The sequence below is a fragment of the Diadema antillarum genome, unplaced genomic scaffold, assembly GCF_040938485.1.
Source record: "Diadema antillarum isolate AM-2024a unplaced genomic scaffold, OU_Dant_1.0 seq00000036_RagTag, whole genome shotgun sequence".
Classification (NCBI taxonomy): domain Eukaryota; kingdom Metazoa; phylum Echinodermata; class Echinoidea; order Diadematoida; family Diadematidae; genus Diadema; species Diadema antillarum.
The window spans coordinates 547,197-570,573 of record NW_027271150.1 but is presented as its reverse complement, the minus strand read 5'-3'; positions in this window follow the sequence as shown (position 1 = coordinate 570,573).

The window sequence follows — 23,377 nt, the reverse complement described above, 5'->3', positions numbered from 1 at the left end:
TTGTTATTTTATGAAATAATGTACGAGACATGAACTAAACATGTGCAAAATATGGGGGTGATAGGGCATGTTTTTCTTGAGTTATTGCAAAGAAAGTTGCAGAAAGAAAGAAATATCTCAATACATAGAAGATAAGCTTTAATTTCAACCAATTTTTTATCGTAATTCCGACATCGTATGAAAAAACGAAGGAAATGAAACGATAGCGCAAAGTCTCAGCTACAATATATTAAAATCTGGGAGAAATTCACCGAAGGGTAAGTGAGCTAGTGCTCGATAAAGACAATCATGTCAATTTTCACATTAAAGAAAATTCCCTCCCATAGAGATAACACGTCATAACGAAGATACAAAAAGAAGTACATATGACCTTTGACCTCAATTTGCACAGACAAGATGGCATCTGAGTAAAAAGTGATTATTTTGTGAAATGATCCTTGTAACATGGTCTTTGCGTGTGCAAAATATGGGAAAGATAAGACATGTATTCACTAAGATACAGGGTGAAACACCTATGACCTTTGACCCTAATTTACATACCCAAGATGGTGTCCGATCAAGTAGCTGTTATTTTATGAAATAATTCACGTGACATGAACTAAACATGTGCAAAATATAGAAGTGATAGAGGCCGTTTTTCTTGAGTTATTGCAAAGAAAGTTGCAGAAAGAAAGAAATATCTCAATACATCGAAGATAAGCCTGAATTTCAACCCAATTTTTTGACGTGATTTTGACATCGTATGAAAAAACGAAGGGCACACTTACGGTAGCGTAAAGTCTCAGCTACAACATATTAAAATCTGGGAGAAATTTACCGAAGCTTAAGTGAGCTAGTGCTCGATAAAGATAGTCATGTCAATTTTCATTTCCAGAAAAACTGCACTCCCATAGAGATAACACGTAAACTGGTCAAATTTGACAAGATTACTTTTAATCCATTTTTACGAGGTGATACCGTTATCCAATCAAAATATTGTAATTCTATGTTTGAAAGAACATTAAATAAGCTACATCATACTGAAATCTGGGTGAAAATTGACTAAGGACTAGTGAGATATGCTCGAATGAACTTGAAATTTGATGACGTCATTTTGAAAATTTACTTTTTTTACTTTATTAAGAAATTTGATATCTTTTAATCATTTTGTCAGCATTGCCACCCCATGAAATGACATGTACAACTCATCAGCTTTCAAAATATGTACAGAAAATGGGGGGTCACCGTCCATCCTGACGAGTAAAATCGGATTTAAAATTGGCAGTTTTTTGGCATAGTTGCACTGTATATCGCCATTGACGCGCGCGCGGAATTTCAACTTTGACGGGCCCGTATGACGTCATATTGAGTCGGATTGATTTGAAACTTGGTATAAATATTCCTTAACATTTCAGACATCCGATCAAAGTGAAAAAACTGGAAATTTCAATTGCACATGAGCTGTGCGTGCGTATATGCGCGCGCGCGTACGCGTCCGTCCGATTTTTTCAATTTTTCAAAAAATGCTCCAAATGGTCTGAAACGTGTGCAAAAAAATTTTGAGCTCGATTGGAGCATACAAATATTTCAACGCGCGCGTACGCGCACGTTTTAAGAGAAAATATGAATTTTGAGAACATGAGTAGAATGCGCATAATTTGAAATATATGTGACGTAAATTTCATTGAAAAATTTCATTCCATTAATGAGATATGATTGAGAATGTGTTTTCATATAATGACGTCATAGTGACGTCACGGTCCACTGATCACAATGATACATTAGATTTGTCGTCTTTGGGACATGATGCATACATGGTATAATTTTGAAATTGATAGGCAGCGGACTTTCTGAGCTAACCTCTGCACAACTTTTGCGGAGAAATAAAGAAAGAAAGAAGAAGAAAGAATCCGTACAGATACAGAAGGTGATCCGAAGGATACTCGGATCACCTAATAACGAAGATACAGCAACGAATACATATGACCTTTGACCCACCTTTACACTCCCAAGATGGCATCTGAGGAAAAAGTGGTTATTTTGTGAAATGATTCTTGCGACATCGTCTATATTCGTGTGCAAAATATGGCAAAGATAGGACAGGTATTCACCAAGACGCAAAATGCAAAGTCTTAGGTACAACATAAAATCTGGGAGAAATTCACCGAAGGGTAAGTGAGAGCTAGTGCTCGATAAAGAAAAGCATGTCGATTTTCACATTAAAAAAAAATCCCTCCCATAGAGATAACACGTCATAACGAAAATACAGAAAGAAGTACATATGACCTTTGACCTCACTTTGCACACCCAAGATGGCGTCTGAGCAAAAAGTGGTTATTTTGTGAAATGATCCTTGTTACATGGTCTTTGTGTGTGCAAAATATGGGAAAGATAGGACATGTATTCACCAAGATACAGGATGAAACATTTATGACCTTTGACCCTAATTTACATACCCAAGATGGTGTCTGATCAAGTAGTTGTTATTTTATGAAATAATGTACGTGACATGAACTAAACATGTGCAAAATATGGGATTGATAGCCATTGTTGTTGTTCATCTATTGCACAGAAAGTAGTAGAAAGAAAGAAAAATAAAGAAAAAAATGTTATTTTATAGAAATTTGAAGGAGAAGCATAAAAAAATCAGAAAAAGATAAAGTTAGGAAGGGAGATTAAGACTAACTAAAGAAAAAGAAGAAAAAAAGTGTTTAAAAAAATGAAAAAAAATATTGGCAGGGGTGAGCCTCGAACCAGGGACCTTAGGATTACGAGTCGGATGCGCTATGCAATGACCTATTTCATGCTCCATAGGCCCTGTGTATTAAGCAAAATGACGCTGCATCGAAGCCACGTGCCATTTTCAACCAAGTTTTTTCGACGTGATGCCGACGTCGTATGAAAAAATGAAGGGCACATTTACGATAGCCCAAAGTCTCAGTTACAACATACTAAAATCTGGGAAAAATTCACCGAAGCAAAAGTGAGCTAGTGCTCGAAAAAGAGAGTCATGTCAATTTTCACTGCCAGAAAAACTGCTCTCCCATAGAGATAACACGTAAACTGGTCAAATTCTACAAGGATACATTCAATCCATTTTTACGAGGCGATGACGTCATCCAATCAAAATGTTGTTTTTACATTAATGAAAGAACATTTCATAAGCTACAACATACTGAAATATGGGAGAAAATTGGCAGAGGATAAGTGAGATACGCTCGAGTAAACTTGTAATTTGATGACGTCATTTTGAAAATTTACTTTTTTTACTTTATTAAGAAATTTGATATCTTTTAATCATTTTGTCAGCATTGCCTACCCATGAAATGACATGTACAACTCATCAGCTTTCAATATATGTAAAGAAAATGGGGGGTCACCGTCCATCCTGACGAGTAAAATCGGATTTAAAATTGGCAGTTTTTTGGCATAGTTGCACTGTATATCGCCATTGACGCGCGCGCGGAATTTCAACTTTGACGGCCCCGTATGACGTCATATTGAGTCGGATTGACTTGAAACGTGGTATAAATATTCCTTGACATTTCAGACATGCGATCAAAGTGAAAAAACTGGAAATTTCAATTGCATATGAGCTGTGCGTGCGTATATGCGCGCGCGCGTACGCGTCCGTCCGATTTTTTCAATTTTTCAAAAAATGCTCCAAATGGTCTGAAACGTGTGCAAAAAAATTTTGAGCTCGATTGGAGCATACAAATATTTCAACGCGCGCGTACGCGCACGTTTTAAGAGAAAATATGAATTTTGAGAACATGAGTAGAATGCGCATAACTTTAAATATATGTGACGTAAATTTCATTGAAAAATTCTATTTCATTAATGAGATATGATTGAGAATGTGTTTTCATATAATGACGTCATAGTGACGTCACGGTCGATTGATCACAATGATACATTAGATTTGCCGTCTTTGGGACATGATGCATACATGATATAATTTTGAAATTGACAGGCAGCGGACTTTCTGAGCTAACCTCTGCACAACTTTTGAGGAGAAATAAAGAAGAAGAAGAAAAACTAGAGATTGTAATTTGTCATTACTGACAAATTAAGGTGATCCGATTTTTTTTTCATCAATGATTCGAGACCTGATCGCAATAGGCATGACCATACAGGTTTCGTCTGTTGTTAAAAACGTTGGCCGTGTGATGTTTGAATTCTCGTTTAGAAAAGGGAGTCATATCTGCCATCTTTAGTACCAAATTCCGTATACACTAGATAACGAAGATACAACAACAAATACATACGACCTTTGACCCACCTTTACACTCCCAAGATGGCATCTGAGGAAAAAGTGGTTATTTTGTGAAATGATTCTTGCGACATCGTCTATACGTGTGCAAAATATGGGAAAGATAGGACAGGTATTCGCCAAGATACAAGATGAAACATTTATGACCTTTGACCCTAATTTACATACCCAAGATGTTGTCCGATCAAGTAGTTGTTATTTTATGAAATAATGTACGTGACATGAACTAAACATGTGCAGAATATGGGGGTGATAGGGCGTGTTTTTCTTGAGTTATTGCAAAGAAAGTTGCAGAAAGAAAGAAATATCTCAATACATAGAAGATAAGCTTTAATTTCAACCAAGTTTTTTATCGTGATCCCGACATCCTATGAAATAACAAAATGAAATAGCGCAAAGTCTCAGCTACAACATATTAAAATCTGGGAGAAATTTACCGAAGGGTATGTGAGCTAGTGCTCGATAAAGACAATCATGTCAATTTTCACATTTAAAAAAATTCCCTCCCATAGAGATAACACGTCATAACGAAGAAACAAAAAGAAGTACATATGACCTTTGACCTCAATTTGCACAGACAAGATGGCATCTGAGTAAAAAGTGGTTATTTTGTGAAATGATCCTTGTAACATGGTCTTTGCGTTTGCAAAATATGGGAAAGATAAGACATGTATTCACTAAGATATAGGATGAAACACTTATGACCTTTGACCCTAATTTACATACCCAAGATGGTGTCCGATCAAGTAGTTGTTATTTTATGAAATAATGTACGTGACATGAACTAAACATGTGCAAAATATAGAAGTGATAGGGCGTGTTTTTCTTGAGTTATTGCAAAGAAAGTTGCAGAAAGAAAGAAATATCTCAATACATCGAAGATAAGCCTGAATTTCAACCAAAATTTTTGACGTGATCCCGACATCGTATGAAAAAACGAAGGGCACACTTACGGTAGCGTAAAGTCTCAGCTACAACATATCGAAATCTGGGAGAAATTTACCGAAGGGTAAGTGAGCTAGTGCTCGATAAAGATAGTCATGTCAATTTTCATTTCCAGAAAAACTGCACTCCCATAGAGATAACACGTAAACTGGTCAAATTTAACAAGGTTACTTTCAATCCATTTTTACGAGGTGATACCGTTATTCAATCAAAATGTTGTAATTTTATGTTTGAAAGAACATTAAATAAGCTACAACATACTGAAATCTGGGTGAAAATTGACAAAGGACTAGTGAGATACGCTCAAATAAACTTGAAATTTGATGACGTCATTTTGAAAATTTACTTTTTTTACTTTATTAAGAAATTTGCTATCTTTTAATCATTTTGTCAGCATTGCCACCCCATGAAATGACATGTACAACTCATCAGGTTTTAAAATATGTAAAGAAAATGGGGGGTCACCGTCCATCCTGACGAGTAAAATCGAATTTAAAATTAGCAGTTTTTTGGCATAGTTGCACTGTATATCGCCATTGACGCGCGCGCAGAATTTCAACTTTGACGGGCCCGTATGACGTCATATTGGGTCGCATTGATTTGAAACTTGGTATAAATATTCCTTAACATTTCAGACATCCGATCAAAGTGAAAAAACTGGAAATTTCAATTGCACATGAGCTGTGCGTGCGTATATGCGCGCGCGCGTACGCGTCCGTCCGATTTTTTCAATTTTTCAAAAAATGCTCTAAATGGTCTGAAACGTGTGCAAAAAAATTTTGAGCTCGATTGGAGCATACAAATATTTCAACGCGCGCGTACGCGCACGTTTTAAGAGAAAATATGAATTTTGAGAACATGAGTAGAATGCGCATAATTTGAAATATATGTGACGTAAATTTCATTGAAAAATTTCATTCCATTAATGAGATATGATTGAGAATGTGTTTTCATATAATGACGTCATAGTGACGTCACGGTCGACTGATCACTATGATACATTAGATTTTTCGTCTTTGGGACATGATGCATACATGGTATAATTTTGAAATTGATAGGCAGCGGACTTTCTGAGCTAACCTCTGCACAACTTTTGCGGAGAAATAAAGAAATAAAGAAGAAGAAAGAATCCGTACAGATACAGAAGGTGATCCGAAGGATACTCGGATCACCTAACTAGAGATTGTAATTTGTCATTACTGACAAATTAAGGTGATCCGATTTTTTTAAAATCAATGATTCGAGTCCTGATCACAATAGGCATGACTATACAGGTTTCATCTGTGTTTAGAGACATTGGCCGTGTGATGTTTGGATTCTCATTTAGAAAAGGGAGTCAGACCTGCCATCTTTGGTACCGAATTCCGTATACACTAACGGAAATACAGAATGAAGTATATGTGACATTTGACCTCACTTTGCACACCCAAGATGGCATCTGAGCAAAAAGTGATTGTTCTATAAAATGATTCTTGTAACATGGTCTTTGCGTGTGCAAAATATGGGAAAGATAGGACATGTATTCACCAAGATACAGGATGAAACATTTATGACCTTTGACCCTACTTTACATACCCAAGATGGTGTCCGATCAAGTAGTTGTTATTTTATGAAATAATGTACGTGACATGAACTAAACATGTGTAAAATATTAGGGTGATAGGGTATGTTTTTCTTGAGTTATTGCAAAGAAAGTTGTAGAAAGAAAGAAATATCTCAATACATCGAAGATAAACTTTAATTTCAACCACGTTTTTTCACATGATTCCCACACCGTATGAAAATTAAAAGGCATGCACATGATAGCGCAAAGTCTCAGCTACAACATATTAAAATCTGGGAGAAATTCACTTAAGCATAAGTGAGCTAGTGCTCGATAAAGACAATCATGTCAATTTTCACATCTAGAAAAATTCCCTCCCATAGAGATAACACGTCATAACGAAGATAAAGAAAGAAATACATTTGACCTTTGACCCCACTTTGCACAGACAAGATGGCATCTGAGCAAAAAGTAGTTATTTTGTGAAATGATTCTTTTAACATGTTCTTTGCGTGTGCAAAATATGGGAAAGATAAGACATTTATTTACCAAGATACAGGATAAAACATTTATGACCTTTGACCCTAATTTACATACCCAAGATGGTGTCCGATCAAGTAGTTGTTGTTTTATGAAATAATGTACGTGACATGAACTAAATATGCGCAAAATATTGGGCTGATAAGGCTTGATTTTCTTGAGTTATTGCAAAGAAAGTTGCAAAAAGAAACGAATATGAAAATACATCGAAGATAAGCTTTAATTTCAGCCAAGTTTTTGGACGTGATCCCGACTCCGTATGAAAAAACGAAGGGCACATTTACGATAGCCCAAAGTCTCAGCTACAACATATTAAAATCTGGGAGAAATTCACCGAAGCATAAGTGAGGTAGTACTCGATAAACATAGTCATGTCAATTTTCATTTCCAGAAAAACTGCACTCCCATAGAGATAACACGTAAACTGGTCAAATTTGACAAGATTACTTTAAATCCATTTTTCCGAGGTGATGCCGTCATCCAATCAAAATTATGTTATTACATGAGTGAAAGAGAATTTAATAAGCTACAATATACTGAAATCTGGGTGAAAATTGGCAAAGGATAAGTTAGATATGCTCGAGTGAACTTGAAATTTGATGACGTTATTTTGAAAATTTACTTTTTTTATTTTATTTAGAAATCCGATATCTTTTAGTCATTTCTCCAGCATCGCAAACCCATGAAATGACATGTACAAGTCATTAGCTTTCAGAATATGTAAAGAAAGTGGGGGGTCACCGTCCATCCTGACGAGTAAAATCGGATTTAAAATTGGCGGTATTTTGGCATTGTTGCACTGTATATCGCCATTGACGCGCGCGCGGAATTCCAAATTTGACGGGCCCGTATGACGTCATAGTGAGTCAGATCGATTTGAAACTTGGTAGAAATATTCCTTGACACTTTAGACATCCGATCTGTGTGAAAAAACGGGAAATTTCTATTGCATATGAACTGTGCGTGCGTATATGCGCGCGCGCGTACGCGTCCGTCCGATTTTTTCAATTTTTCAAAAAATGCTCCAAATGGTCTGAAACGTGTGTAAAAAAATTTTGAGCTCGATTTGAGCATACAAATATTTCAACGCGCGCGTACGCGCACGTTTTAAAGTATAGATGAATTTTGAGAATATGACTAGAATGCGCTTGACTTGAAATATATGTGACGTAAATTTCATTGAAAAATTCCATTCCATTAATGGGATATGATTGAGAATGTGTTTTCATATTATGACGTCATAGTGACGTCACGGTCGACTGATCACTTTGATTTTAGTTCGATTGTCGTCTTTTCGACACGATACATATATGGTATAAGTTTGACATTCATAGACTATGCACTTTCTGAGCTAACCTCTACACAACTTTTGGGGAGAAATAAAGAAAAAAAAGAAAGAATCAGTACAGATACAGAAGGTGATCCGAGAGGATACTCGGATCACCTAACTAGAGATTGTAATTTGTCATCACTGACAAATTAAGGTGATCCGATTTTTTTTTATCAATGATTCGAGTCCTGATCGCAATAGGCATGACCATACAGGTTTCATCTGTGTTTAGAGACATTGGCCGTGTTATGTTTGCATTGTCATTTAGCAAAGGGAGTCATATCTGCCATGTTTGGTACCAAATTTTGTATACATTATAACGAAGAGACAGCAACAAGAACATATGACCTTTGACCCACCTTTGCACTCCCAAGATTGCATCTGATGAAATAGTGGTTATTTTGTGAAATGATTCTCGCGACATCGTCTATACGTGTGCAAAATGTGGGAAAGATAGGACAGGTATTCACCAAGATAGAAGATGAAACATTAATGACCTTTGACCCTAATTTACATACCCAAGATGTTGTCCGATCTAGTAGTTGTTATTTTATGCAATAATGTACGTGGCATGAACTAAACATGTGCAAAATATGGGGGTGATAGGGCGTGTTTTTCTTGAGTTATTGCAAAGAAAGTTGCAGAAAGAAAGAAATATCTCAATACATAGAAGATAAGCTTTGATTTCAACCAAGTCTTTTATCGTGATCCCGACTTCGTACGAAAAAACGAAGGGCAATTGAACGATAGCGCAAAGTCTCAGCTACAACATATTAAAATCTGGGAGAAATTCACCGAAGGGTAAGTGAGCTAGTGCTCGATAAAGACAATCATGTCAATTTTCACATTTAAAAAAAATTCCCTCCCATAGAGATAACACGTCATAACGGAGATACAAAAAGAAGTACATATGACCTTTGACCTCAATTTGCACAGACAAGATGGCATCTGAGTAAAAAGTAGTTATTTTGTGAAATGATCCTTGTAACATGGTCTTTTCGTGTGCAAAATATGGGAAGAGTAGGACATGTATTCACTAAGATACAGGATGAAACACTTATGACCTTTGACCCTAATTTACATACCCAAGATGGCGTCTGATCAAGTAGTTGTTACTTTATGAAATAATTTACGTGACATGAACTAAACATGTGCAAAATATGAAAGTGATAGAGGCCGTTTTTCTTGAGTTATTGCAAAGAAAGTTGCAGAAAGAAAGAAATATCTTAATACATCGAAGATAAGCTTGAATTTCAACCAAAATTTTTGACATGATCCCGACATCGTATGAAAAAACGAAGGGCACACTTACGGTAGCGTAAAGTCTCAGCTACACTATAGTAAAATCTGGGAGAAATTTACCGAAGGGTAAGTGAGCTAGTGCTCGATAAAGATAATCATGTCAATTTTCATTTCCAGAAAAACTGCACTCCCATAGAGATAACACGTAAACTGGTCAAATTTGACAAGATTACTTTCAATCCATTTATACGAGGTAATACCGTTATCTAATCAAAATTTTGTTATATTATGTTTGAAAGAACATTAAATAAGCTACAACATACTGAAATCTGGGTGAAAATTGACAAAGGACTAGTGAGATACGCTCGAATAAACTTGAAATTTGATGACGTCATTTTGAAAATTTACTTTTTTTACTTTATTAAGAAATTTGATATCTTTTAATCATTTTGTCAGCATTGCCACCCCATGAAATGACATGTACAACTCATCAGCTTTCAAAATATGTCAAGAAAATGGGGGTCACCGTCCATCCTGACGAGTAAAATCGGATTTAAAATTGGCGGTTTTTTGGCATAGTTGCACTGTATATCGCCATTGACGCGCGCGCGGAATTTCAACTTTTACGGGCCCGTATGACGTCATATTGAGTCGGATTGACTTGAAACTTGGTATAAATATTTCTTGACATTACAGACATCCGATCAAAGTGAAAAAACTGGAAATTTAAATGGCATATGAGCTGTGCGTGCGTATATGCGCGCGCGCGTACGCGTCCGTCCAATTTTTTCAATTTTTCAAAAAATGCTCCAATTGGTCTGAAACGTGTGCAAAAAAATTTTGAGCTCGATTTGAGCATACAAATATTTCAACGCGCGCGTACGCGCACGTTTTAAAGTAGAGATGAATTTTGAGAAAATGACTAGAATGAGCTTGACTTGAAATACATGTGACGTAAATTTCATTGAAAAATTCCATTCCATTAATGAGATATGATTGAGAATGTGTTTTCATATAATGACGTCATAGTGACGTCACGGTCGACTGATCACTTTGATTTTTGTTCGATTGTCGTCTTTTTGACACGATACATAAATGGTATAAGTTTGACATTCATAGACAATGCACTTTCTGAGCTAACCTCTACACAACTTTTGGGGAGAAATAAAGAAAACTAGAGATTGTAATTTGTCATCACTGACAAATTAAGGTGATCCGATTTTTTTTATCAATGATTCGAGTCCTGATCGCAATAGGCATGACCATACAAGTTTCATCTCTGTTTAGAGACATTGGCCGTGTGATGTTTGCATTCTCATTTAGAAAAGGGAGTCATATCTGCCATCTTTGGTACCAAATTATGTATACACTGAATAACGAAGATACAGCAATGAATACATATGACCTTTGACCCACCTTTGCACTCCCAAGATTGCATCTGATGAAATAGTGGTTATTTTGTGAAATGATTCTCGCGACATCGTCTATACGTGTGAAAAATATGGGAAAGATAGGACAGGTATTCACTAAGATACAAGATGAAACATTTATGACCTTTGACCCTAATTTACATACCCAAGATGTTGTCCGATCTAGTAGTTGTTATTTTATGAAATAATGTACGAGACATGAACTAAACATGTGCAAAATATGGGGGTGATAAGGCGTGTTTTTCTTGAGTTATTGCAAAGAAAGTTGCAGAAAGAAAGAAATATCTCAATACATAGAAGATAAGCTTTAATTTCAACCAATTTTTTATCGTCATCCCGACATCGTATGAAAATACAAAGGAAACAAAACGATAGCGCAAAGTCTCAGCTACAACATATTAAAATCTGGGAGAAATTCACCGAAGGGTAAGTGAGCTAGTGCTCGATAAAGACAATCATGTCAATTTTCACATTAAAGAAAATTCCCTCCCATAGAGATAACACGTCATAACGAAGATACAAAAAGAAGTACATATGACCTTTGACCTCAATTTGTACAGACAAGATGGCATCTGAGTAAAAAGTGATTATTTTGTGAAATGATCCTTGTAACATGGTCTTTGCGTATGCAAAATATGGGAAAGATAGGACATGTATTCACTAAGATACAGGGTGAAACACTTATGACCTTTGACCCTAATTTACATACCCAAGATGGTGTCCGATCAAGTAGTTGTTATTTTATGAAATAATTCACGTGACATGAACTAAACATGTGCAAAATATAGAAGTGATAGAGGCCGTTTTTCTTGAGTTATTGCAAAGAAAGTTGCAGAAAGAAAGAAATATATCAATACATCGAAGATAAGCCTGAATTTCAACCCAATTTTTTGACGTGATTCTGACATCGTATGAAAAAACAAAGGGCACACTTACGGTAGCGTAAAGTCTCAGCTACAACATATTAAAATCTGGGAGAAATTTACCGAAGCTTAAGTGAGCTAGTGCTCGATAAAGATAGTCATGTCAATTTTCATTTCCAGAAAAACTGCACTCCCATAGAGATAACACGTAAACTGGTCAAATTTGACAAGATTACTTTTAATCCATTTTTACGAGGTGATACCGTTATCCAATCAAAATATTGTAATTTTATGTTTGAAAGAACATTAAATAAGCTACATCATACTGAAATCTGGGTGAAAATTGACAAAGGACTAGTGAGATATGCTCGAATGAACTTGAAATTTGATGACGTCATTTTGAAAATTTACTTTTTTTAGTTTATTAAGAAATTTGATATCTTTTAATCATTTTGTCAGCATTGCCACCCCATGAAATGACATGTACAACTCATCAGCTTTCAAAATATGTACAGAAAATGGGGGGTCACCGTCCATCCTGACGAGTAAAATCGGATTTAAAATTGGCAGTTTTTTGGCATAGTTGCACTGTATATCGCCATTGACGCGCGCGCGGAATTTCAACTTTGACGGGCCCGTATGACGTCATATTGAGTCGGATTGATTTGAAACTTGGTATAAATATTCCTTAACATTTCAGACATCCGATCAAAGTGAAAAAACTGGAAATTTCAATTGCACATGAGCTGTGCGTGCGTATATGCGCGCGTGCGTACGCGTCCGTCCGATTTTTTCAATTTTTCAAAAAATGCTCCAAATGGTCTGAAACGTGTGCAAAAAAATTTTGAGCTCGATTGGAGCATACAAATATTTCAACGCGCGCGTACGCGCACGTTTTAAGAGAAAATGTGAATTTTGAGAACATGAGTAGAATGCGCATAATTTGAAATATATGTGACGTAAATTTCATTGAAAAATTTCATTCCATTAATGAGATATGATTGAGAATGTGTTTTCATATAATGACGTCATAGTGACGTCACGGTCCACTGATCACAATGATACATTAGATTTGTCGTCTTTGGGACATGATGCATACATGGTATAATTTTGAAATTGATAGGCAGCGGACTTTCTGAGCTAACCTCTGCACAACTTTTGCGGAGAAATAAAGAAAGAAAGAAGAAGAAAGAATCCGTACAGATACAGAAGGTGATCCGAAGGATACTCGGATCACCTAAAAAAGAAAGAATCAGTACAGATACAGAAGGTGATCCGAGAGGATACTCGGATCACCTAACTAGAGATTGTAATTTGTCATCACTGACAAATTAAGGTGATCCGATCTTTTTTTTTTATCAATTATTCGAGTCCTGATACTGCAAAGTCTCAGCTACAACATATTAAAATCTGAGAGAAATTCACCTAAGCATAAGTAAGATAGTGCTCGATAAAGAGAGTCATGTCAATTTTCACATCTAAAAAATTCCCTCCCATAGAGATAACACGTCATAGCAAAGATAGAAAAAGAAGTACATATGACATTTGACCCCACTTTGCACAGACAAGATGGCATCTGAGCAAAAAGTGGTTATTTTATGAAATGATCCCTGTAACATGGTCTTTACGTGTGCAAAATATGGGAAAGATAAGACATGTATTCACCAAGATACAGGATGAAACATCTATGACCTTTGACCCTAATTTACATACCCAAGATGGCGTCTGATCAAGTAGTTGTAATTTTATGAAATAATGTTCGTGACATGAACTAAACATGTGCAAAATATGAAGGTGATAGGGGCTGTTTTTCTTGAGTTATTGCAAAGAAAGTTGCAAAAAGAAAGAAATATTTCAATACATCGAAGATAAACTTTAATTTCAACCAAGTTTTTTCACGTCATCCCGACAACGTATGAAAAAACGAAGGGCACACTTACGATAGCCCTACATCTCAGCTACAACATATTAAAATCTTAGAGAAATTCACCGAAGCATAAGTGAGCTAGTGCTCGATAAAGATAGTCATGTCAATTTTCATTTCCATAAAAATTGCACTCCCATAGAGATTACACGTAAACTGGTCAAATTTGACAAGGTTACCTTCAATCCATTTTTTTGAGGTGATGTCGTCATCAAATCAAAATTGCGTAATTACATTTAAGAAAGAGCATTTCATAAGCTACAACATATTGAAATGTGGGTGAAAATTGGCAAAGGATTAGTGAGATACGCTCGAGTAAACTTGAAATTTGATGACGTCATTTTGAAAATTTACTTTTTTTACTTTATTAAGAAATTTGACATCTTTTCATCATTTTATCAGCATAGCCAGCCCATGAAATGACATGTACAACTCATCACCTTTCAGAATATGTAAAGAAAATGGGGGGTCACCGTCCATCCTGACGAGTAAAATCCGATTTAAAATTGGCGGTTTTTTGGCATAGTTGCACTGTGTATCCCCATTGACGCGCGCGCGGAATTTCAACTTTGACGGGCCCGTATGACGTCATATTGAGTCGGATTGACTTGAAACTTGGTAGAAATATTCCTTGACATTTTAGGCATCCGATAAGTGTAAAAAAACGGGAAATTTCTATTGCATATGAGCTGTGTGTGCGAATATGTGCGCGCGCGTACGCGTCCGTCCAATTTTTTCAATTTTTCAAAAAATGCTCCAAATGGTCTGAAACGTGTGTAAAAAAAATTTGAGCTCGATTGGAGCATACAAATATTTCAACGCGCGCGTACGCGCACGTTTTAAGAGAAAATATGAATTTTGAGAATATGAGTAAAATGCGCATAATTTGAAATGTATGTGACGTAGATTTCATTGCAAAATTCTATTCCATTAATGAGATATGAATGAAAATGTGTTTTCATATAATGACGTCATAGTGACGTCACGGTCGACTAATCACTATGATTTTATTAGGAGGATCGTCTTTGGGACATGATACATGTATGGTATGATTTTGACATTGATAGGAAGAGGACTTTCCGAGATTACCTCTACACAACTTTTGCGGAGAAAGAAGAAGAAAAAGAAGAACAAAGAATCAGTACAGATACAGAAGGTGATCCGAGAGGATACTCGGATCACCTAACTAGAGATTGTAATTTGTCATTACTGACAAATTAAGGTGATCCGATTTTTTTTTTTATCAATGATTCGAGTCCTGATCGCAATAGGCATGACCATACAGGTTTCATCTGTGTTTAGAGACATTGGCCGTGTGATGTTTGGATTATCATTTAGAAAAGGGAGTCATGTCTGCCATCTTTGGTACTAATTCTGTATACACTAGATAACGATGATACAGCAACAAATACATGTGGCCTTTAACCCACCTTTACACTCCCAAAATGGCATCTGAGGAAAAAGTGGTTATTTTGTGAAATGATTCTCGCGACATCGTCTATACGTGTGCAAAATATGGGAAAGATAGGACAGGTATTCACCAAGATACAAGATGAAACGTTTTTGACCTTTGACCCTAAATTACATACCCAAGATGGTGTCCGATCAAGTCGTTGTTATTTTATGAAATAATGTACGTGACATGAACTTAACATGTGCAAAGTTTGGGGTGATAGGGGCTGTTTTTCTTAAGTTATAGCAAAGAAAGTTGTAGAATGAAAGCAATATCTCAATACATAGAAGATAAGCTTTAATTTCAACCAAGTTTTTTGAACGTGATCGCGACATTGTATGAAAAAAGGAAGGCACACTGGCGATAGCGCAAAGTCTTAGCTACAACATATTACAATCTGGGAGAAATTCACCGAAGGGTAAGAGAGCTAGTGCTCGATAAAGACAACCATGTCAATTTTCACATTAAAAAAATTTCCCTCCCATAGAGATAACACGTCATAACGAAGATACAGAAAAAAGTACCTATGACCTTTGACCCCAATATGCACAGACAAGATGGCATCTGAGCAAAAAGTGGTTATTTTGTGAAATGATTCTTGTAACTTGGTCTTTGCGTGTGCAAAATATCGGAAAGATAGGACATGTATTCACCAAGACACAGGATGAAACATCTATGACCTTTGACCCTAATTTACATACCCAAGATGGTGTCCGATCAAGTAGTTGTTAGTTTATGAAATAATGCACGTGACATGAACTAAACATTTGCAAAATATCGGGGTGATAGAGGCTATTTTTCCTGAGTTATTGCAAAGAAAGTTGCAGAAAGAAAGAAATATCTCAATACATCAAAGATAAGCTTTAATTTCAACCAAATTTTTGGACGTGATCCTGACATCGTATGAAAAAACGAAGGGCACACTTACGGTAGCGTAAAATCTTAGCTACAACATATTAAAATCTGGGAGAAATTCACCGAAGGGTAAGGGAGCTAGTGCTCGATAAGGATAGTCATGTCAATTTTCATTTCCAGAAAAACTGCATTCCCATAGAGATAACACGTAAACTGGTCAAATTTGACAAGATTACTTTCAATCCATTTTTACGAGGTGATGCTGTCATCCAATCAAAATGTTGTTATTATATTAATGCAAGAGCATTTCATAAGCTACAACATACTGAAATCTCGGTGAAAATTAGCAAAGGGTTAGTGAGATACGCTCGAATGAACTTGAAATTTGATGATGTCATTTTGAAAATTTGTTTTTTTTACTTTTTTAAGAAATTTGATATCTTTTAATCATTTTGCCAGCATTGCCACCGCATGAAATGACATGTACAACTCATTAGCTTTCAGAATATGTAAAGAAAATGGGGGGTCACCGTCCATTCTGACAAGTAAATTCGGATTTATAATTGGCGGTTTTTTGGCATAGTTGCACTGTATATCGCCATTGACGCGCGCGCGGAATTTCAACTTTGACTGGCCCGTATGATGTCATATTGAGTCAGATTGACTTGAAACTTGGTAGAATTATTCCTTGACATTTTAAACATCCGATCCGTGTGAAAAACTGAGAAATTTATATTGCATATGAGCTGTGCGTGCGTATATGCGCGCGCGCGTACGCGTCCGTCCAATTTTTTCAATTTTTCAAAAAATGCTGCAAATGGTCTGAAACGGATGTAAAAAAATTCTGAGCTCGATTTGAGCATACAAATATTTCAACGCGCGCGTACGCGCACGTCTTAAGGTGTAGATGATTTTTGAGAATATGGGTAGAATCCGCTTGACATGAAATATATGTGACGTAAATTTCATTCAAAAATTCCGTTCCATTAATGAGATATTAATGAGAATGTGTTTTCATATAATGACGTCATAGTGACGTCACGGTCGACTGATCACTATGATTTTATTAGATCCGTCGTCTTTGTGACATGATACATATATGATATAATTTTGAAATTGATAGGTGCAGCACTTTCTGAGCTAATCGCTGCACAACTTTTGTCCAGAAATAAATAAAGAATCCGTACAGATACAATAGGTGATCCGGAGGATACTCGGATCACCTAACTAGAGATTGTAATTTGTCATCACTGACAAATTAAGGTGATCCGATTTTTTTTTTTAATCAATGATTCGAGTCCTGATCGTAATAGGCATGACAATACAAGTTTCATCGGTGTTTAGAGACATTGGCCGTGTGAGGTTTGGATTCTCATTTAGAAAAGGGAGTCATATCTGCCATCTTTGGTACCAATTCTGTATACACTGAATAACGAAGATACAGCAACGAATACATATGACCTTTGACCCACCTTTACACTCCCAAGATGGCATCTGAGGAAAAAGTGGTTATTTTGTGAAATGATTCTTGCGACATCGTCTATATTCGTGTGCAAAATATGGCAAAGATAGGACAGGTATTCACCAAGATGCAAAATGCAAAGTCTTAGGTACAACATAAAATCTGGGAGAAATTCACCGAAGGGTAAGTGAGAGCTAGTGCTCGATAAAGAAAAGCATGTCGATTTTCACATTAAAAAAAATCCCTCCCATAGAGATAACACGTCATAACGAAAATACAGAAAGAAGTACATATGACCTTTGACCTCACTTTGCACACCCAAGATGGCGTCTGAGCAAAAAGTGGTTATTTTGTGAAATGATCCTTGTTACATGGTCTTTGTGTGTGCAAAATATGGGAAAGATAGGACATGTATTCACCAAGATACAGGATGAAACATTTATGACCTTTGACCCTAATTTACATACCCAAGATGGTGTCTGATCAAGTAGTTGTTAGTTTATGAAATAATGTACGTGACATGAACTAAACATGTGCAAAATATGGGATTGATAGCTATTGTTGTTGTTCATCTATTGCACAGAAAGTAGTAGAAAGAAAGAAAAATAAAGAAAAAAATATGTTATTTTATAGAAATTTGAAGGAGAAGCATAAAAAAATCAGAAAAAGATAAAGTTAGGAAGGGAGATTAAGAATAACTAAAGAAAAAGAAGAAAAAAAGTGTTTAAAAAAATGAAAAAAAATATTGGCAGGGGTGAGCCTCGAACCAGGGACCTTAGGATTACGAGTCGGATGCGCTATGCAATGACCTATTTCATGCTCCATAGGCCCTGTGTATTAAGCAAAACGACGCTGCATCGAAGCCACGTGCCATTTTCAACCAAGTTTTTCGACGTGATGCCGACGTCGTATGAAAAAATGAAGGGCACACTTACGATAGCCCAAAGTCTCAGCTACAACATACTAAAATCTGGGAAAAATTCACTGAAGCAAAAGTGAGCTAGTGCTCGAAAAAGAGAGTCATGTCAATTTTCACTGCCAGAAAAACTGCTCTCCCATAGAGATAACACGTAAACTGGTCAAATTCTACAAGGATACATTCAATCCATTTTTACGAGGCGATGACGTCATCCAATCAAAATGTTGTTTTTACATTAATGAAAGAACATTTCATAAGCTACAACATACTGAAATATGGGAGAAAATTGGCAGAGGATAAGTGAGATACGCTCGAGTAAACTTGTAATTTGATGACGTCATTTTGAAAATTTACTTTTTTTACTTTATTAAGAAATTTGATATCTTTTAATCATTTTGTCAGCATTGCCTACCCATGAAATGACATGTACAACTCATCAGCTTTCAATATATGTAAAGAAAATGGGGGGTCACCGTCCATCCTGACGAGTAAAATCGGATTTAAAATTGGCAGTTTTTTGGCATAGTTGCACTGTATATCGCCATTGACGCGCGCGCGGAATTTCAACTTTGACGGCCCCGTATGACGTCATATTGAGTCGGATTGACTTGAAACGTGGTATAAATATTCCTTGACATTTCAGACATGCGATCAAAGTGAAAAAACTGGAAATTTCAATTGCATATGAGCTGTGCGTGCGTATATGCGCGCGCGCGTACGCGTCCGTCCGATTTTTTCAATTTTTCAAAAAATGCTCCAAATGGTCTGAAACGTGTGCAAAAAAAATTTGAGCTCGATTGGAGCATACAAATATTTCAACGCGCGCGTACGCGCACGTTTTAAGAGAAAATATGAATTTTGAGAACATGAGTAGAATGCGCATAACTTTAAATATATGTGACGTAAATTTCATTGAAAAATTCTATTTCATTAATGAGATATGATTGAGAATGTGTTTTCATATAATGACGTCATAGTGACGTCACGGTCGACTGATCACAATGATTTTACAAGATTTGTCGTCTTTGGGTCACCATACATATATGGTATAAGTTTGACATTGATAGGCAATGCACTTTCTGAGCTAACCTCTGCACAACTTTTGGGGAGAAATAAAGAAAAACTAGAGATTGTAATTTGTCATTACTGACAAATTAAGGTGATCCGATTTTTTTTTCATCAATGATTCGAGTCCTGATCGCAATAGGCATGACCATACAGGTTTCGTCTGTTGTTAAAAACGTTGGCCGTGTGATGTTTGAATTCTCGTTTAGAAAAGGGAGTCATATCTGCCATCTTTGGTACCAAATTCCGCATACACTAGATAACGAAGATACAACAAATACATATGACCTTTGACCCACCTTTACACTCCCAAGATGGCATCTGAGGAAAAAGTGGTTATTTTGTGAAATGATTCTTGCGACATCGTCTATACGTGTGCAAAATATGGGAAAGATAGAACAGGTATTCGCCAAGATACAAGATGAAACATTTATGACCTTTGACTCTAATTTACATACCCAAGATGTTGTCCGATCAAGTAGTTGTTATTTTATGAAATAATGTACGTGACATGAACTAAACATGTGCAGAATATGGGGGTGATAGGGCGTGTTTTTCTTGAGTTATTGCAAAGAAAGTTGCAGAAAGAAAGAAATATCCCAATACATAGAAGATAAGCTTTAATTTCAACCAAGTTTTTTTATCGTGATCCCGACATCGTATGAAAAAACAAAATCAAAATTAACGATAGCGCAAAGTCTCAGCTACAACATATTAAAATCTGGGAGAAATTCACCGAAGGGTAAGTGAGCTAGTGCTCGATAAAGACAATCATGTCAATTTTCACATTTAAAAAAATTCCCTCCCATAGAGATAACACGTCATAACGAAGATACAAAAAGAAGTACATATGAACTTTGACCTCAATTTGAACAGACAAGATGGCATCTGAGTAAAAAGTGGTTATTTTGTGAAATGATCCTTGTAACATGGTCTTTGCGTTTGCAAAATATGGGAAAGATAGGACATGTATTCACTAAGATACAGGATAAAACACCTATGACCTTTGACCCTAATTTACATACCCAAGATGGTGTCCGATCAAGTAGTTGTTATTTTATGAAATAATGTACGTGACATGAACTAAACATGTGCAAAATATGGAAGTGATAGGGCGTGTTTTTCTTGAGTTATTGCAAAGAAAGTTGCAGAAAGAAAGAAATATCTCAATACATCGAAGATAAGCCTGAATTTCAACCAAAATTTTTGACGTGATCTCGACATCGTATGAAAAAACAAAGGGCACACTTACGGTAGCGTAAAGTCTCAGCTACAACATATCAAAATCTGGGAGAAATTTTCCGAAGGGTAAGTGAGCTAGTGCTCGATAAAGATAGTCATGTCAATTTTCATTTCCAGAAAAACTGCACTCCCATAGAGATAACACGTAAACTGGTCAAATTTGACAAGGTTACTTTTAATCCATTTTTACGAGGTGATACCGTTATCCAATCAAAATTTTGTAATTTCATGTTTGAAAGAGCATTAAATAAGCTACAACATACTGAAATCTGGGTGAAAATTAACAAAGGACTAGTGAGATACGCTCGAATGAACTTGAAATTTGATGACGTCATTTTGAAAATTTACTTTTTTTACTTTATTAAGAAATTTGCTATCTTTTAATCATTTTGTCAGCATTGCCACCCCATGAAATTACATGTACAACTCATCAGGTTTTAAAATATGTAAAGAAAATGGGGGGTCACCGTCCATCCTGACGAGTAAAATCGAATTTAAAATTAGCAGTTTTTTGGCATAGTTGCACTGTATATCGCCATTGACGCGCGCGCGGAATATCAACTTTGACGGGCCCGTATGACGTCATATTGAGTCGCATTGATTTGAAACTTGGTATAAATATTCCTTAACATTTCAGACATCCGATCAAAGTGTAAAAACTGGAAATTTCAATTGCACATGAGCTGTGCGTGCGTATATCCGCGCGCGCGTACGCGTCCGTCCGATTTTTTCAATTTTTCAAAAAATGCTCCAAATGGTCTGAAACGTGTGCAAAAAAATTTTGAGCTCGATTGGAGCATACAAATATTTCAACGCGCGCGTACGCGCACGTTTTAAGAGAAAATATGAATTTTGAGAACATGAGTAGAATGCGCATAATTTGAAATATATGTGACGTAAATTTCATTGAAAATTTTCATTCCATTAATGAGATATGATTGAGAATGTGTTTTCATATAATGACGTCATAGTGACGTCACGGTCGACTGATCACAATGATACATTAGATTTGTCGTCTTTGGGACATGATGCATACATGGTATGATTTTGAAATTGATAGGCAGCGGACTTTCTGAGCTAACCTCTGCACAACTTTTGCGGAGAAATAAAGAAAGAAAGAAGAAGAAAGAATCCGTACAGATACAGAAGGTGATCCGAAGGATACTCGGATCACCTAACTAGAGATTGTAATTTGTCATCACTGACAAATTAAGGTGATCCGATTTTTTTTTATCAATGATTCGAGTCCTGATCGCAATAGGCATGACCATACAAGTTTCATCTGTGTTTAGAGACATTGGCCGTGTGATGTTTGCATTCTCATTTAGAAAAGGGAGTCATATCTGCCATCTTTGGTACCAAATTCTGTATACACTGAATAACGAAGATACAGCAATGAATACATATGACCTTTGACCCACCTTTGCACTCCCAAGATTGCATCTGATGAAATAGTGGTTATTTTGTGAAATGATTCTCGCGACATCGTCTATACGTGTGGAAAATATGGGAAAGATAGGACAGGTATTCACTAAGATACAAGATGAAACATTTATGACCTTTGACCCTAATTTACATACCCAAGATGTTGTCCGATCTAGTAGTTGTTATTTTATGAAATAATGTACGAGACATGAACTAAACATGTGCAAAATATGGGGGTGATAGGGCATGTTTTTCTTGAGTTATTGCAAAGAAAGTTGCAGAAAGAAAGAAATATCTCAATACATAGAAGATAAGCTTTAATTTCAACCAATTTTTTATCGTAATTCCGACATCGTATGAAAAAACGAAGGAAATGAAACGATAGCGCAAAGTCTCAGCTACAATATATTAAAATCTGGGAGAAATTCACCGAAGGGTAAGTGAGCTAGTGCTCGATAAAGACAATCATGTCAATTTTCACATTAAAGAAAATTCCCTCCCATAGAGATAACACGTCATAACGAAGATACAAAAAGAAGTACATATGACCTTTGACCTCAATTTGCACAGACAAGATGGCATCTGAGTAAAAAGTGATTATTTTGTGAAATGATCCTTGTAACATGGTCTTTGCGTGTGCAAAATATGGGAAAGATAAGACATGTATTCACTAAGATACAGGGTGAAACACCTATGACCTTTGACCCTAATTTACATACCCAAGATGGTGTCCGATCAAGTAGCTGTTATTTTATGAAATAATTCACGTGACATGAACTAAACATGTGCAAAATATAGAAGTGATAGAGGCCGTTTTTCTTGAGTTATTGCAAAGAAAGTTGCAGAAAGAAAGAAATATCTCAATACATCGAAGATAAGCCTGAATT